Raw genomic sequence first — 15,477 nt, 5'->3', positions numbered from 1 at the left:
GAGAGCAACGGACGTGACATCACAAACAGCTCACCTCTGTTGCCTGGAGAGGAAGGGATGCCGCTTACAGGCGTTGTTAAGGAGGGGGGGAGACTCTAAAAACATTATAAGTCAGACAGTGGTCCAACCTCCACAGAGAAAGTGGAGAGCAACGGACATGACATCACAAAGAGCTCACCTCTGTTGCCTGGAGAGGAAGGGATGCCGATTACAGGCCTTTTTATGAGGGGGGCGGGATCTCTAAAAACATTATAAGTCAGACAGTGGTCCAACCTCCACAGAGAAAGTGGAGAGCAACGGACGTGACATCACAAAGAGCTCACATCTGTTGCCTGGAGAGGAAGGGATGCCGCTTACAGGCGTTGTTAAGGAGGGGGGGGGGACTCTAAAAACATTATAAGTCAGACAGTGGGCCAACCTCCACAGAGAAAGTGGAGAGCAACGGACATGACATCACAAAGAGCTCACCTCTGTTGCCTGGAGAGGAAGGGATGCCGATTACAGGCCTTGTTAAGGAGGGGGGGGGGACTCTAAAAACATTATAATTCAGACAGTGGGCCTACCTCCACAGAGAAAGTGGAGAGCAACGGACATGACATCACAAAGAGCTCACCTCTGTTGCCTGGAGAGGAAGGGATGCCGCTTACAGGCCTTGTTATGGGGGACGGGATCTCTAAAAACATTATAAGTCAGACAGTGGTCCAACCTCCACAGAGAAAGAGGAGAGCAACGGACATGACATCACAAAGAGCTCACCTCTGTTGCCTGGAGAGGAAGGGATGCCGATTACAGGCCTTTTTATGAGGGGGGCGGGATCTCTAAAAACATTATTAGTCAGACAGTGGTCCAACCTCCACAGAGAAAGTGGAGAGCAACGGACGTGACATCACAAACAGCTCACCTCTGTTGCCTGGAGAGGAAGGGATGCCGCTTACAGGCGTTGTTAAGGAGGGGGGGGGACTCTAAAAACATTATAAGTCAATCAGTGGTCCAACCTCCACAGAGAAAGTGGAGAGCAACGGACATGACATCACAAAGAGCTCACCTCTGTTGCCTGAAGAGGAAGGGATGCCGCTTACAGGCGTTGTTATGAGGGGGGCGGGATCTCTAAAAACATTATAAGTCAGACAGTGGTCCAACCTCCACAGAGAAAGAGGAGAGCAACGGACATGACTTCACAAAGAGCTCACCTCTGTTGCCTGGAGAGGAAGGGATGCCGCTTACAGGCGTTGTTAAGGAGGGGGGGAGACTCTAAAAACATTATAAGTCAGACAGTGGGCCAACCTCCACAGAGAAAGTGGAGAGCAACGGACATGACATCACAAAGAGCTCACCTCTGTTGCCTGGAGAGGAAGGGATGCCGCTTACAGGCGTTGTTAAGGAGGGGGGGAGACTCTAAAAACATTATAAGTCAGACAGTGGTCCAACCTCCACAGAGAAAGTGGAGAGCAACGGACATGACATCACAAAGAGCTCACCTCTGTTGCCTGGAGAGGAAGGGATGCCGATTACAGGCCTTTTTATGAGGGGGGCGGGATCTCTAAAAACATTATAAGTCAGACAGTGGTCCAACCTCCACAGAGAAAGTGGAGAGCAACGGACGTGACATCACAAAGAGCTCACATCTGTTGCCTGGAGAGGAAGGGATGCCGCTTACAGGCGTTGTTAAGGAGGGGGGGGGACTCTAAAAACATTATAAGTCAGACAGTGGGCCAACCTCCACAGAGAAAGTGGAGAGCAACGGACATGACACCACAAAGAGCTCACCTCTGTTGCCTGGAGAGGAAGGGATGCCGATTACAGGCCTTGTTAAGGAGGGGGGGGGACTCTAAAAACATTATAATTCAGACAGTGGGCCTACCTCCACAGAGAAAGTGGAGAGCAACGGACATGACATCACAAAGAGCTCACCTCTGTTGCCTGGAGAGGAAGGGATGCCGCTTACAGGCCTTGTTATGGGGGACGGGATCTCTAAAAACATTATAAGTCAGACAGTGGTCCAACCTCCACAGAGAAAGAGGAGAGCAACGGACATGACATCACAAAGAGCTCACCTCTGTTGCCTGGAGAGGAAGGGATGCCGCTTACAGGCGTTGTTAAGGAGAGGGGGGGACTCTAATAACATTATAAGTCAGACAGTGGGCCAACCTCCACAGAGAAAGTGGAGAGCAACGGACATGACATCACAAAGAGCTCACCTCTGTTGCCTGGAGAGGAAGGGATGCCGCTTACAGGCGTTGTTAAGGAGGGGTGGACTCTAAAAACATTATGTCAGACAGTGGTCCAACCTCCACAGAGAAAGTGGAGAGCAACGGACATGACATCACAAAGAGCTCACCTCTGTTGCCTGGAGAGGAAGGTATGCCGCTTACAGGCCTTGTTATGAGGGGGGGGGGGACTCTAAAAACATTATAATTCAGACAGTGGGCCTACCTCCACAGAAAAAGTGGAGAGCAACGGACATGACATCACAAAGAGCTCACCTCTGTTGCCTGGAGAGGAAGGGATGCCGCTTACAGGCCTTGTTATGGGGGGCGGGATCTCTAAAAACATTATAAGTCAGACAGTGGTCCAACCTCCACAGAGAAAGAGGAGAGCAACGGACATGACATCACAAAGAGCTCACCTCTGTTGCCTGGAGAGGAAGGGATACCGCTTACAGGCGTTGTTAAGGTGGGGGGGGGACTCTAAAAACATTATAAGTCAGACAGTGGGCCAACCTCCACAGAGAAAGTGGAGAGCAACGGACATGACATCACAAAGAGCTCACCTCTGTTGCCTGGAGAGGAAGGGATGCCGCTTACAGGCGTTGTTAAGGAGGGGGGGACTCTAAAAACATTATGTCAGACAGTGGTCCAACCTCCACAGAGAAAGTGGAGAGCAACGGACATGACATCACAAAGAGCTCACCTCTGTTGCCTGGAGAGGAAGGGATGCCGATTACAGGCCTTTTTATGAGGGGGGCGGGATCTCTAAAAACATTATAAGTCAGACAGTGGTCCAACCTCCACAAAGTGGAGAGCAACGGACGTGACATCACAAAGAGCTCACCTCTGTTGCCTGGAGAGGAAGGGATGCCGCTTACAGGCCTTGTTATGAGGGGGGCGGGATCTCTAAAAACATTATAAGTCAGACAGTGGGCCTACCTCCACAGAGAAAGTGGAGAGCAACGGACATGACATCACAAAGAGCTCACCTCTGTTGCCTGGAGAGGAAGGGATGCCGCTTACAGGCCTTGTTATGGGGGACGGGATCTCTAAAAACATTATAAGTCAGACAGTGGTCCAACCTCCACAGAGAAAGTGGAGAGCAACGGACATGACATCACAAAGAGCTCACCTCTGTTGCCTGGAGAGGAAGGGATGCCGCTTACAGGCGTTGTTAAGGAGAGGGGGGGACTCTAATAACATTATAAGTCAGACAGTGGGCCAACCTCCACAGAGAAAGTGGAGAGCAACGGACATGACATCACAAAGAGCTCACCTCTGTTGCCTGGAGAGGAAGGGATGCCGCTTACAGGCGTTGTTAAGGAGGGGTGGACTCTAAAAACATTATGTCAGACAGTGGTCCAACCTCCACAGAGAAAGTGGAGAGCAACGGACATGACATCACAAAGAGCTCACCTCTGTTGCCTGGAGAGGAAGGTATGCCGCTTACAGGCCTTGTTATGAGGGGGGGGGGACTCTAAAAACATTATAATTCAGACAGTGGGCCTACCTCCACAGAAAAAGTGGAGAGCAACGGACATGACATCACAAAGAGCTCACCTCTGTTGCCTGGAGAGGAAGGGATGCCGCTTACAGGCCTTGTTATGGGGGGCGGGATCTCTAAAAACATTATAAGTCAGACAGTGGTCCAACCTCCACAGAGAAAGAGGAGAGCAACGGACATGACATCACAAAGAGCTCACCTCTGTTGCCTGGAGAGGAAGGGATACCGCTTACAGGCGTTGTTAAGGTGGGGGGGGGACTCTAAAAACATTATAAGTCAGACAGTGGGCCAACCTCCACAGAGAAAGTGGAGAGCAACGGACATGACATCACAAAGAGCTCACCTCTGTTGCCTGGAGAGGAAGGGATGCCGCTTACAGGCGTTGTTAAGGAGGGGGGGACTCTAAAAACATTATGTCAGACAGTGGTCCAACCTCCACAGAGAAAGTGGAGAGCAACGGACATGACATCACAAAGAGCTCACCTCTGTTGCCTGGAGAGGAAGGGATGCCGATTACAGGCCTTTTTATGAGGGGGGCGGGATCTCTAAAAACATTATAAGTCAGACAGTGGTCCAACCTCCACAAAGTGGAGAGCAACGGACGTGACATCACAAAGAGCTCACCTCTGTTGCCTGGAGAGGAAGGGATGCCGCTTACAGGCCTTGTTATGAGGGGGGCGGGATCTCTAAAAACATTATAAGTCAGAAAGTGGGCCTACCTCCACAGAGAAAGTGGAGAGCAACGGACGTGACATCACAAAGAGCTAACCTCTGTTGCCTGGAGATGAAGGGATGCCGCTTACAGGCCTTGTTATGAGTGGGGCGGGATCTCTAAAAACTTTATAAGTCAGACAGTGGTCCAACCTCCACAGAGAAAGTGGAGAGCAACGGACATGACATCACAAAGAGCTCACCTCTGTTGCCTGGAGAGGAAAGGATGCCGCTTACAGGCCTTGTTATGGGGGGGGGGGCGGGATCTCTAAAAACATTATAAGTCAGACAGTGGTCCAACCTCCACAGAGAAAGTGGAGAGCAACGGACATGACATCACAAAGAGCTCACCTCTGTTGCCTGGAGAGGAAGGGATGCCGCTTACAGGCCTTGTTATGAGGGGGGCGGGATCTCTAAAAACATTATAAGTCAGACAGTGGGCCTACCTCCACAGAGAAAGTAGAGAGCAACGGACATGACATCACAAAGAGCTCACCTCTGTTGCCTGGAGAGGAAGGGATGCCGCTTACAGGCCTTGTTATGAGGGGGGCGGGATCTCTAAAATTATTATAAGTCAGACAGTGGGCCTACCTCCACAGAGAAAGTGGAGAGCAACGGACATGACATCACAAAGAGCTCACCTCTGTTGCCTGGAGAGGAAGGGATGCCGCTTACAGGCCTTGTTAAGGAGGGGGGGAGACTCTAAAAACATTATAAGTCAGACAGTGGTCCAACCTCCACAGAGAAAGTGGAGAGCAACGGACATGACATCACAAAGAGCTCACCTCTGTTGCCTGGAGAGGAAGGGATGCCGATTACAGGCCTTTTTATGAGGGGGGCGGGATCTCTAAAAACATTATAAGTCAGACAGTGGTCCAACCTCCACAGAGAAAGTGGAGAGCAACGGACGTGACATCACAAAGAGCTCACATCTGTTGCCTGGAGAGGAAGGGATGCCGCTTACAGGCGTTGTTAAGGAGGGGGGGGGGACTCTAAAAACATTATAAGTCAGACAGTGGGCCAACCTCCACAGAGTGTCGGGGACCCGCTTGCTAACTGAAAAAACAGGGTGCCCCTTTGAAGAAAACGTCACGCCAGGCCTGGTGAACGATACAACAGGAACAAGCTTTATTTCAGCAACGTGGAGTCCGCTGGTATGGAGTAAGAGCTTCCACTGAACTCCAGGTGGAAGCTCCCTTTTATACAAAACCCACCTCCTTAGGCTGTATTGCCCCACCCAGTACTTGCGGAGGGAACATGCTGATACAATCATGACTCATGCACATATGCGAGGTTTTCCGGGGTTCCTGATGGCCCATTTTCCTGGAACAAAGGGCCATCTCCGGGCCCTTGTCAAAAGGTGGAGGGGGACATTGAGGTTCTTTAGCGGCCATTGCCACCTCAACGATCGGGTGGGGCGCCCAGCTGCCGGCTTGCCTATGATCACCATGCCCTACCTCCGTGATCGCGGGCGCCTCTGATGGCGGGGTTCGGTCCGGTTCCCAAGCCACCAAGGACCGAACCACGACATTCTGCCCCCCCAAAGGTCCATTCTCCAACCCCCCGGGACGGCCAGGATACCGCTTGTGGAAACGTTCAGTGAGTCGGGGCGCAAGGACGTCCGCTGCCCAGACCCATTCCCGGTCCCCCAAAGCGAAGTCCTTCCATTCCACGAGGTACTGCAACTTCCCCCTGTGGAGTCTAGAGTCCAGGATATCCGCCACCTCGTGGTGCTCCCCCCCCGGCAGGACCTCGGGCGCTGGCGGGGAAACCACGGGGTGCCAAACGTCACCGTCCGGAGTTTTTTTTAGAAGGCTCACGTGAAAGACGGGATGGATGTGCCGGAGGTTCTTGGGGAGCTTGAGCTTGACCGAAACTTCGTTGATCGGGGCCAAGACCTCGAAAGGCCCCAAAAACCGAGGGCCTAGCTTCTTGCTGGGCAAATTCAACCGTAGGTTCCGGGTGGAAAGGTAAACTCGATCCCCCGGTCGGATCTCTTCAGCTGGTCGTCTCTTCCGGTCGGCGTCCTCTTTCTGCGCTGCCTTGACTTTGTGGAGCTGCTCCTGCAGCGACTTCCAGCAGCTCCCGGCACGCTTCCCCCACTCGCGAAGGTCGGCCGATTCCCGGGCGGGGACCTCTCCAAGCTCCGGGAAGTGTCTCAGGTCTGTCCCGTAGACGACGGCAAAAGGCGACATCTCCGTGCTGCTGTGGTCCGCGTTGTTGTACGCGAACTCGGCCAGGGGGAGCAGGGGCACCCAGGTGTCTTGATGATAGGAACCGAAACACCGCAAGTACTGCTCCAGTACTTGATTAACCCGCTCGGTCTGCCCGTCCGTCTGGGGGTGGTAAGCGGAGCTCAGCCCTTGCTCGATGTCTAACAGGCGCAGGAAAGCTTGCCAAAACCGGGACACGAATTGTGAGCCCCGATCGGAAATCACCTTGTCCGGCAGCCCGTGCAGTCGGAACACGTGATCCAGGAACATCCGAGCCAATTGTGAAGCACTGGGGACACTGGCGCAAGGAATGAAATGGGCCTGTTTGGAAAATAGATCTACCACCACCCAGATCACCGTTTTCCCCTTGCTGGGAGGCAAGTCTGTTATAAAGTCCATGGAGATCACTGACCACGGCCGGGTCGGGACCTCGAGCGGGTGCAGCAGACCTTTCGGCTTGCCAACCCCCGGCTTGCAGGTCAGGCAGACAGGACAACCACTGACGTAAGCTTTTGTGTCCCGCCGCAGACTGGGCCACCAAAACCGCCGCCGGGCCAACTTCCAGGATTTTACGAAACCGAAGTGCCCGGCGGTCTTAGCATCGTGGCAGAGGCTGAGGGCTTCCCGTCGTAGCCCTTCCGGGACGTAGACAGCCTCCCCCCTCCGCCAGAGACCGGAGTCCAAAATCAAAGAGTCCCGGAGCTCAGCCAGCTCCTCGTCTGTCCCGTAGGCTGCCACTAGGCGGTCTCGGAGCGGGGCGGTCGCCGGGTCGGGCTCCCATTCCTCCCTGGCCCGACGCCTAGTGACGACCCCCCGTCCCAGCTGCTCCTCACCAAACACGGACCTGGTGCAGGGAGCGTACCCCTCCCCATAATGCGGCAGACGGGAGAGGGCGTCCGCGAGGAAATTCTCTTTGCCGGGGATGTGACCAAGCTTGAAATTGTACCGCGAAAAGAACTCCGCCCACCTCATCTGCTTGGCGTTCAGGGATCGCGGTTGCCGGAGCGCCTCCAGATTCTTGTGATCTGTCCAGACCTCGAACGGCTCCTCTGTTTCCTCCAGCCAATGCCGCCATTCGGTGAGGGCGAACTTAATCGCAAACGCCTCCTTCTCCCAGGTAGACCAGTTCCGCTCCGTTTCGGCGAATTTTCGTGAGAGGTAGGCCGCCGGCCTCAGCTGTCCCGCCTTGTCTCGCTGCAGGAGAACCGCCCCGGCTGCTGCGTCGCTGGCGTCGACTTGTACCACCATCGGCTGGGTTGGGTCGACGTGCAGTAGCGTGGGCTCAGACGCGAAAGCTTGCTTGAGGGCCAGGAACGCTGCCTCCGATTTCTCATTCCAGCCGAGCGCTGCGCTGGGCCGCGTGGCGCGAGGACCTCTCCCCTTGGTACCTAGCAAGTCCGTGAGGGGAGCCACTACGGAGGAGTATCTGGGGATGAAGCCTCTAAAAAAGTTAGCAAACCCCAGGAAGCTTTGTAGCTGTTTCCGGGTGCGGGGCCTTTCCCAGGCCAGCACCGCCTGCACCTTCTCGGGGTCCATAGCTATGCCCTGGGCTGAGATGCGGTAGCCCAAATAGTCCAGGGAGGGACGGTGGAATTCGCACTTAGCCAGCTTCACGTATAGGTGGTTTGCCAGCAGGCGCTTTAACACCTCCCTCACCAGGGTCACGTGCTCTTGGGGATCTTGGCTGTAGATCAGGACGTCATCCAAATAAACAACCACCCCCTGAAACAGAAGGTCCTGCAACACCTCATTAATTAGACTCATGAAAACCCCAGGTGCCCCGCTTAAACCGAACGGCATCACTTTAAATTCGAATTGTCCCAATTGACAGTTAAACGCTGTTTTCCACTCATCCCCCTCCCGGATGCGTACCCGGTAGTACGCCTCCCTTAGGTCCAGCTTAGTGAACAGAGTCCCTTTGCCCAGCCGGGCCAGCAAATCCGGGATCAGCGGGAGGGGGTAAGCGTTCCCCGCTGCGATGGCGTTGAGGCCCCGGTAGTCCTGGCACAGCCGTCGGGACCCATCCTTTTTCCGGACGAACAAGACTGGAGCTCCCATGGGACTGGAAGCGGGCCGGATGAAACCTCGGGCCAGATTTTTACCCAAAAACTCCCGGAGGTCCTTGAGCTCGCCCTCACTCATCTTGTAGATGCGCCCTTTGGGTAGTACCGCCCCCTCTGGGATGTTGATAGCGCAGTCCGTGCGGCGGTGTGGGGGTAGCTCATCCGCTTCCCGCTCGCTGAAAACGGCTGCGAGGTCTCGGTACTCTGGCGGGACCTCGGGCTCTGGTATCTCCTGCTGTGCCGCCGCCGCTCCCCTGGGACGCGCCGCCGTCCTCTTGTGGCTGGAATTCTCGTGGGGGACCCGATGCCGTGCACCCACCGTCAAGTCGAACTTCAGGGTCCCCGCCCGCCAGTCCACCACGGGGTTGTGTTCCTTCAGCCAATCCAGGCCCAACACCGCCCGATATCCCGCTACGGGGACCTGGATCAGCCACCGCAGCTCTTGGTGGTCCCCTATGTGGATGGCGATAGGACCCACCTCCTCCCCGAAAGGTCCCCCCTGAATCGGGCTGCCGTCCATCTGGACGAAAACCAGGGGAACCTTCCGAATGCGCTTCGGTAGCCCCAAAGCCCGGGCTATCTGGGGGTGGACCATGCTGTGGTCGCATCCAGAGTCCAAAAGAGCCTCCCCCACCCAACTTAGTCCGTTCTCCGGGTTCCGGAGCTCTAAAATTACCACGTTCGGAGGTCGCGCCTCATGCTGTAGGGGTTTTCCCTCGCACCGCGGGACCTGCTGCCCGGCGCCGTCTACAGCAGGTCCTGGCCGTTTCCCGTCGCCTGGGCGCTTCCCGGTTCGTTGCGGAGGTCCTCCGCCCGGCGTGCCTGCTGGGGGCGTGTCGCACCTCCCCCCTGGGAGAGCCCGCGGTCCTCCCCCCCTTGCCGTTGGCACGCTGCTGCGAAATGTCCTGACCCCCCGCATTTCAGGCACAGACCTTCCCGGCGTCTCCTTTCCCGCTCGGGGTTCGGGGGTCGTTTGGGGCGAGAGTTGTCGGGGCCCGGTCTCGGCGCCTCGGCTGACCCGCCTTTGGCCTCCCGGGGGGGTGCGGCGGCCCAACCCAGGCTGGCTTCCAGCTTGGCGACCACAAAACACCACCCCTCCAGTGTAGACAGATCTTCTTCCGTCCCCTTGATCACGGCCCATTCCCTGAGCTTCGGGTTAAGGCCCTCCCGGAAGTACTCGATTTGGGTCTCCTCGTTCCAGGAGAACACCTTGCCTGCTTCCCTCCGGAAAATGTCTATATAGTCCATAACCCCCCTAGTACCCTGTCGAAGTCCCTTGATCCGACTCTTTGCCTTGTCCTCAGCCTGGGGGTCCTGGAATCGTCGGCGGAGCGCGACCACGAAGTCCTGCAGGTCCCGAGTTGCCGGGTCGCCGCGCTCGGCCAACCCTAGGTACCACTGACCCGCCTTGCCCTGGAGACACGAGGCCACCCCCCAGACCAAGTCCTCGGAGTCCTCATACCGGTCTCCATACCTCCGGGCATGCGTCAGCGCGTGGAGGAGGAACTGCGGGAGGTCGTCCGGCGTCCCGTCGAAACGCGCCTTAAGCTCTGGGGGGGAACGTTTTGGAGAGTAGTCCGACCCCCTCCGGATCCGGGATTCTCGGCGTCCGCCGTCTCGTCCTGCTCCGCTCCACCGGCTACCAACTTGCCCAACGACGCCGTGCCGCTCCCTGCCTTGCACGTCGCTCCTGCGTTGGTCCGGCTCTCGCCGCCCCGTCGGCTCACCCGCTCCCCCGAGATCCTCTGCTGTCTCGCCTCTCCGCTGGCCGTCTCGCCTACTCGGGACTGAAAACTGCTCCGGGTCGGGGTCCGGGGCCCGCTCACCAGTGCCGGGCTCGTCCTCGTCGCTGGAGACGTCCTCACTCGACGCGATCCCCTCCGCCGTTGTATTACCAGTCCCTCCGGGCCCGGCCCGAGCTTGCTCACGGGCTTCAGCTGCCTGCAAGCGCCTGGCCAAGTCCGCCATGGCCCGCCGCAGGTCCTCTAGGGATTCCTCAGGTCCTACCGGGCGAAGCGCCTGCCTCAGCTGGGTGTCCCAGGTTGGGGCCAACCCCCCAGACCTCGGCGCGCTCCCCGCCGTGCTTGTGAACCCCATGGCCCGGCGCCTTCCCTTGGCCGCCGCTGCCGAGGGTCTCGGGGTCCCGGACAGCTGCTCCTGGCCCCCCGATTTTCGGAGGAAATCTCCCGGGGACATTAAACTCATGTTCCCGGGGTTCGTGGGGGTCGAGACCGCCCCGTTGCTTGAAAACGCCATCTCTGGATCCGTCCCGATAAGCGCTCGGATGCGATGCCGACCCTGGAGTTCAGTGGAAGCTCTTACGATGTCGGGGACCCGCTTGCTAACTGAAAAAACAGGGTGCCCCTTTGAAGAAAACGTCACGCCAGGCCTGGTGAACGATACAACAGGAACAAGCTTTATTTCAGCAACGTGGAGTCCGCTGGTATGGAGTAAGAGCTTCCACTGAACTCCAGGTGGAAGCTCCCTTTTATACAAAACCCACCTCCTTAGGCTGTATTGCCCCACCCAGTACTTGCGGAGGGAACATGCTGATACAATCATGACTCATGCACATATGCGAGGTTTTCCGGGGTTCCTGATGGCCCATTTTCCTGGAACAAAGGGCCATCTCCGGGCCCTTGTCAAAAGGTGGAGGGGGACATTGAGGTTCTTTAGCGGCCATTGCCACCTCAACGATCGGGTGGGGCGCCCAGCTGCCGGCTTGCCTATGATCACCATGCCCTACCTCCGTGATCGCGGGCGCCTCTGATGGCGGGGTTCGGTCCGGTTCCCAAGCCACCAAGGACCGAACCACGACACAGAGAAAGTGGAGAGCAACGGACATGACACCACAAAGAGCTCACCTCTGTTGCCTGGAGAGGAAGGGATGCCGATTACAGGCCTTGTTAAGGAGGGGGGGGGGACTCTAAAAACATTATAATTCAGACAGTGGGCCTACCTCCACAGAGAAAGTGGAGAGCAACGGACATGACATCACAAAGAGCTCACCTCTGTTGCCTGGAGAGGAAGGGATGCCGCTTACAGGCCTTGTTATGGGGGACGGGATCTCTAAAAACATTATAAGTCAGACAGTGGTCCAACCTCCACAGAGAAAGTGGAGAGCAACGGACATGACATCACAAAGAGCTCACCTCTGTTGCCTGGAGAGGAAGGGATGCCGCTTACAGGCGTTGTTAAGGAGAGGGGGGGACTCTAATAACATTATAAGTCAGACAGTGGGCCAACCTCCACAGAGAAAGTGGAGAGCAACGGACATGACATCACAAAGAGCTCACCTCTGTTGCCTGGAGAGGAAGGGATGCCGCTTACAGGCGTTGTTAAGGAGGGGTGGACTCTAAAAACATTATGTCAGACAGTGGTCCAACCTCCACAGAGAAAGTGGAGAGCAACGGACATGACATCACAAAGAGCTCACCTCTGTTGCCTGGAGAGGAAGGTATGCCGCTTACAGGCCTTGTTATGAGGGGGGGGGGACTCTAAAAACATTATAATTCAGACAGTGGGCCTACCTCCACAGAAAAAGTGGAGAGCAACGGACATGACATCACAAAGAGCTCACCTCTGTTGCCTGGAGAGGAAGGGATGCCGCTTACAGGCCTTGTTATGGGGGGCGGGATCTCTAAAAACATTATAAGTCAGACAGTGGTCCAACCTCCACAGAGAAAGAGGAGAGCAACGGACATGACATCACAAAGAGCTCACCTCTGTTGCCTGGAGAGGAAGGGATGCCGCTTACAGGCCTTGTTATGGGGGGCGGGATCTCTAAAAACATTATAAGTCAGACAGTGGTCCAACCTCCACAGAGAAAGAGGAGAGCAACGGACATGACATCACAAAGAGCTCACCTCTGTTGCCTGGAGAGGAAGGGATACCGCTTACAGGCGTTGTTAAGGTGGGGGGGGGGACTCTAAAAACATTATAAGTCAGACAGTGGGCCAACCTCCACAGAGAAAGTGGAGAGCAACGGACATGACATCACAAAGAGCTCACCTCTGTTGCCTGGAGAGGAAGGGATGCCGCTTACAGGCGTTGTTAAGGAGGGGGGGACTCTAAAAACATTATGTCAGACAGTGGTCCAACCTCCACAGAGAAAGTGGAGAGCAACGGACATGACATCACAAAGAGCTCACCTCTGTTGCCTGGAGAGGAAGGGATGCCGATTACAGGCCTTTTTATGAGGGGGGCGGGATCTCTAAAAACATTATAAGTCAGACAGTGGTCCAACCTCCACAAAGTGGAGAGCAACGGACGTGACATCACAAAGAGCTCACCTCTGTTGCCTGGAGAGGAAGGGATGCCGCTTACAGGCCTTGTTATGAGGGGGGCGGGATCTCTAAAAACAATATAAGTCAGACAGTGGGCCTACCTCCACAGAGAAAGTGGAGAGCAACGGACGTGACATCACAAAGAGCTAACCTCTGTTGCCTGGAGATGAAGGGATGCCGCTTACAGGCCTTGTTATGAGTGGGGCGGGATCTCTAAAAACTTTATAAGTCAGACAGTGGTCCAACCTCCACAGAGAAAGTGGAGAGCAACGGACATGACATCACAAAGAGCTCACCTCTGTTGCCTGGAGAGGAAAGGATGCCGCTTACAGGCCTTGTTATGGGGGGGGGGGGGCGGGATCTCTAAAAACATTATAAGTCAGACAGTGGTCCAACCTCCACAGAGAAAGTGGAGAGCAACGGACATGACATCACAAAGAGCTCACCTCTGTTGCCTGGAGAGGAAGGGATGCCGCTTACAGGCCTTGTTATGAGGGGGGCGGGATCTCTAAAAACATTATAAGTCAGACAGTGGGCCTACCTCCACAGAGAAAGTAGAGAGCAACGGACATGACATCACAAAGAGCTCACCTCTGTTGCCTGGAGAGGAAGGGATGCCGCTTACAGGCCTTGTTATGAGGGGGGCGGGATCTCTAAAATTATTATAAGTCAGACAGTGGGCCTACCTCCACAGAGAAAGTGGAGAGCAACGGACATGACATCACAAAGAGCTCACCTCTGTTGCCTGGAGAGGAAGGGATGCCGCTTACAGGCCTTGTTAAGGAGGGGGGGAGACTCTAAAAACATTATAAGTCAGACAGTGGTCCAACCTCCACAGAGAAAGTGGAGAGCAACGGACATGACATCACAAAGAGCTCACCTCTGTTGCCTGGAGAGGAAGGGATGCCGATTACAGGCCTTTTTATGAGGGGGGCGGGATCTCTAAAAACATTATAAGTCAGACAGTGGTCCAACCTCCACAGAGAAAGTGGAGAGCAACGGACGTGACATCACAAAGAGCTCACATCTGTTGCCTGGAGAGGAAGGGATGCCGCTTACAGGCGTTGTTAAGGAGGGGGGGGGACTCTAAAAACATTATAAGTCAGACAGTGGGCCAACCTCCACAGAGAAAGTGGAGAGCAACGGACATGACACCACAAAGAGCTCACCTCTGTTGCCTGGAGAGTAAGGGATGCCGATTACAGGCCTTGTTAAGGAGGGGGGGGGGACTCTAAAAACATTATAATTCAGACAGTGGGCCTACCTCCACAGAGAAAGTGGAGAGCAACGGACATGACATCACAAAGAGCTCACCTCTGTTGCCTGGAGAGGAAGGGATGCCGCTTACAGGCCTTGTTATGGGGGACGGGATCTCTAAAAACATTATAAGTCAGACAGTGGTCCAACCTCCACAGAGAAAGAGGAGAGCAACGGACATGACATCACAAAGAGCTCACCTCTGTTGCCTGGAGAGGAAGGGATGCCGCTTACAGGCGTTGTTAAGGAGAGGGGGGGACTCTAATAACATTATAAGTCAGACAGTGGGCCAACCTCCACAGAGAAAGTGGAGAGCAACGGACATGACATCACAAAGAGCTCACCTCTGTTGCCTGGAGAGGAAGGGATGCCGCTTACAGGCGTTGTTAAGGAGGGGTGGACTCTAAAAACATTATGTCAGACAGTGGTCCAACCTCCACAGAGAAAGTGGAGAGCAACGGACATGACATCACAAAGAGCTCACCTCTGTTGCCTGGAGAGGAAGGTATGCCGCTTACAGGCCTTGTTATGAGGGGGGGGGACTCTAAAAACATTATAATTCAGACAGTGGGCCTACCTCCAGAGAAAAAGTGGAGAGCAACGGACATGACATCACAAAGAGCTCACCTCTGTTGCCTGGAGAGGAAGGGATGCCGCTTACAGGCCTTGTTATGGGGGGCGGGATCTCTAAACACATTATAAGTCAGACAGTGGTCCAACCTCCACAGAGAAAGAGGAGAGCAACGGACATGACATCACAAAGAGCTCACCTCTGTTGCCTGGAGAGGAAGGGATACCGCTTACAGGCGTTGTTAAGGTGGGGGGGGGACTCTAAAAACATTATAAGTCAGACAGTGGGCCAACCTCCACAGAGAAAGTGGAGAGCAACGGACATGACATCACAAAGAGCTCACCTCTGTTGCCTGGAGAGGAAGGGATGCCGCTTACAGGCGTTGTTAAGGAGGGGGGGACTCTAAAAACATTATGTCAGACAGTGGTCCAACCTCCACAGAGAAAGTGGAGAGCAACGGACATGACATCACAAAGAGCTCACCTCTGTTGCCTGGAGAGGAAGGGATGCCGATTACAGGCCTTTTTATGAGGGGGGCGGGATCTCTAAAAACATTATAAGTCAGACAGTGGTCCAACCTCCACAAAGTGGAGAGCAACGGACGTGACATCACAAAGAGCTCACCTCTGTTGCCTGGAGAGGAAGGGATGCCGCTTACAGGCCTT

The sequence above is a fragment of the Paroedura picta genome, chromosome 17 (assembly GCF_049243985.1).
Source record: "Paroedura picta isolate Pp20150507F chromosome 17, Ppicta_v3.0, whole genome shotgun sequence".
NCBI classification, from domain to species: Eukaryota; Metazoa; Chordata; class Lepidosauria; order Squamata; family Gekkonidae; genus Paroedura; species Paroedura picta.
This window is presented reverse-complemented; position numbering follows the sequence as displayed.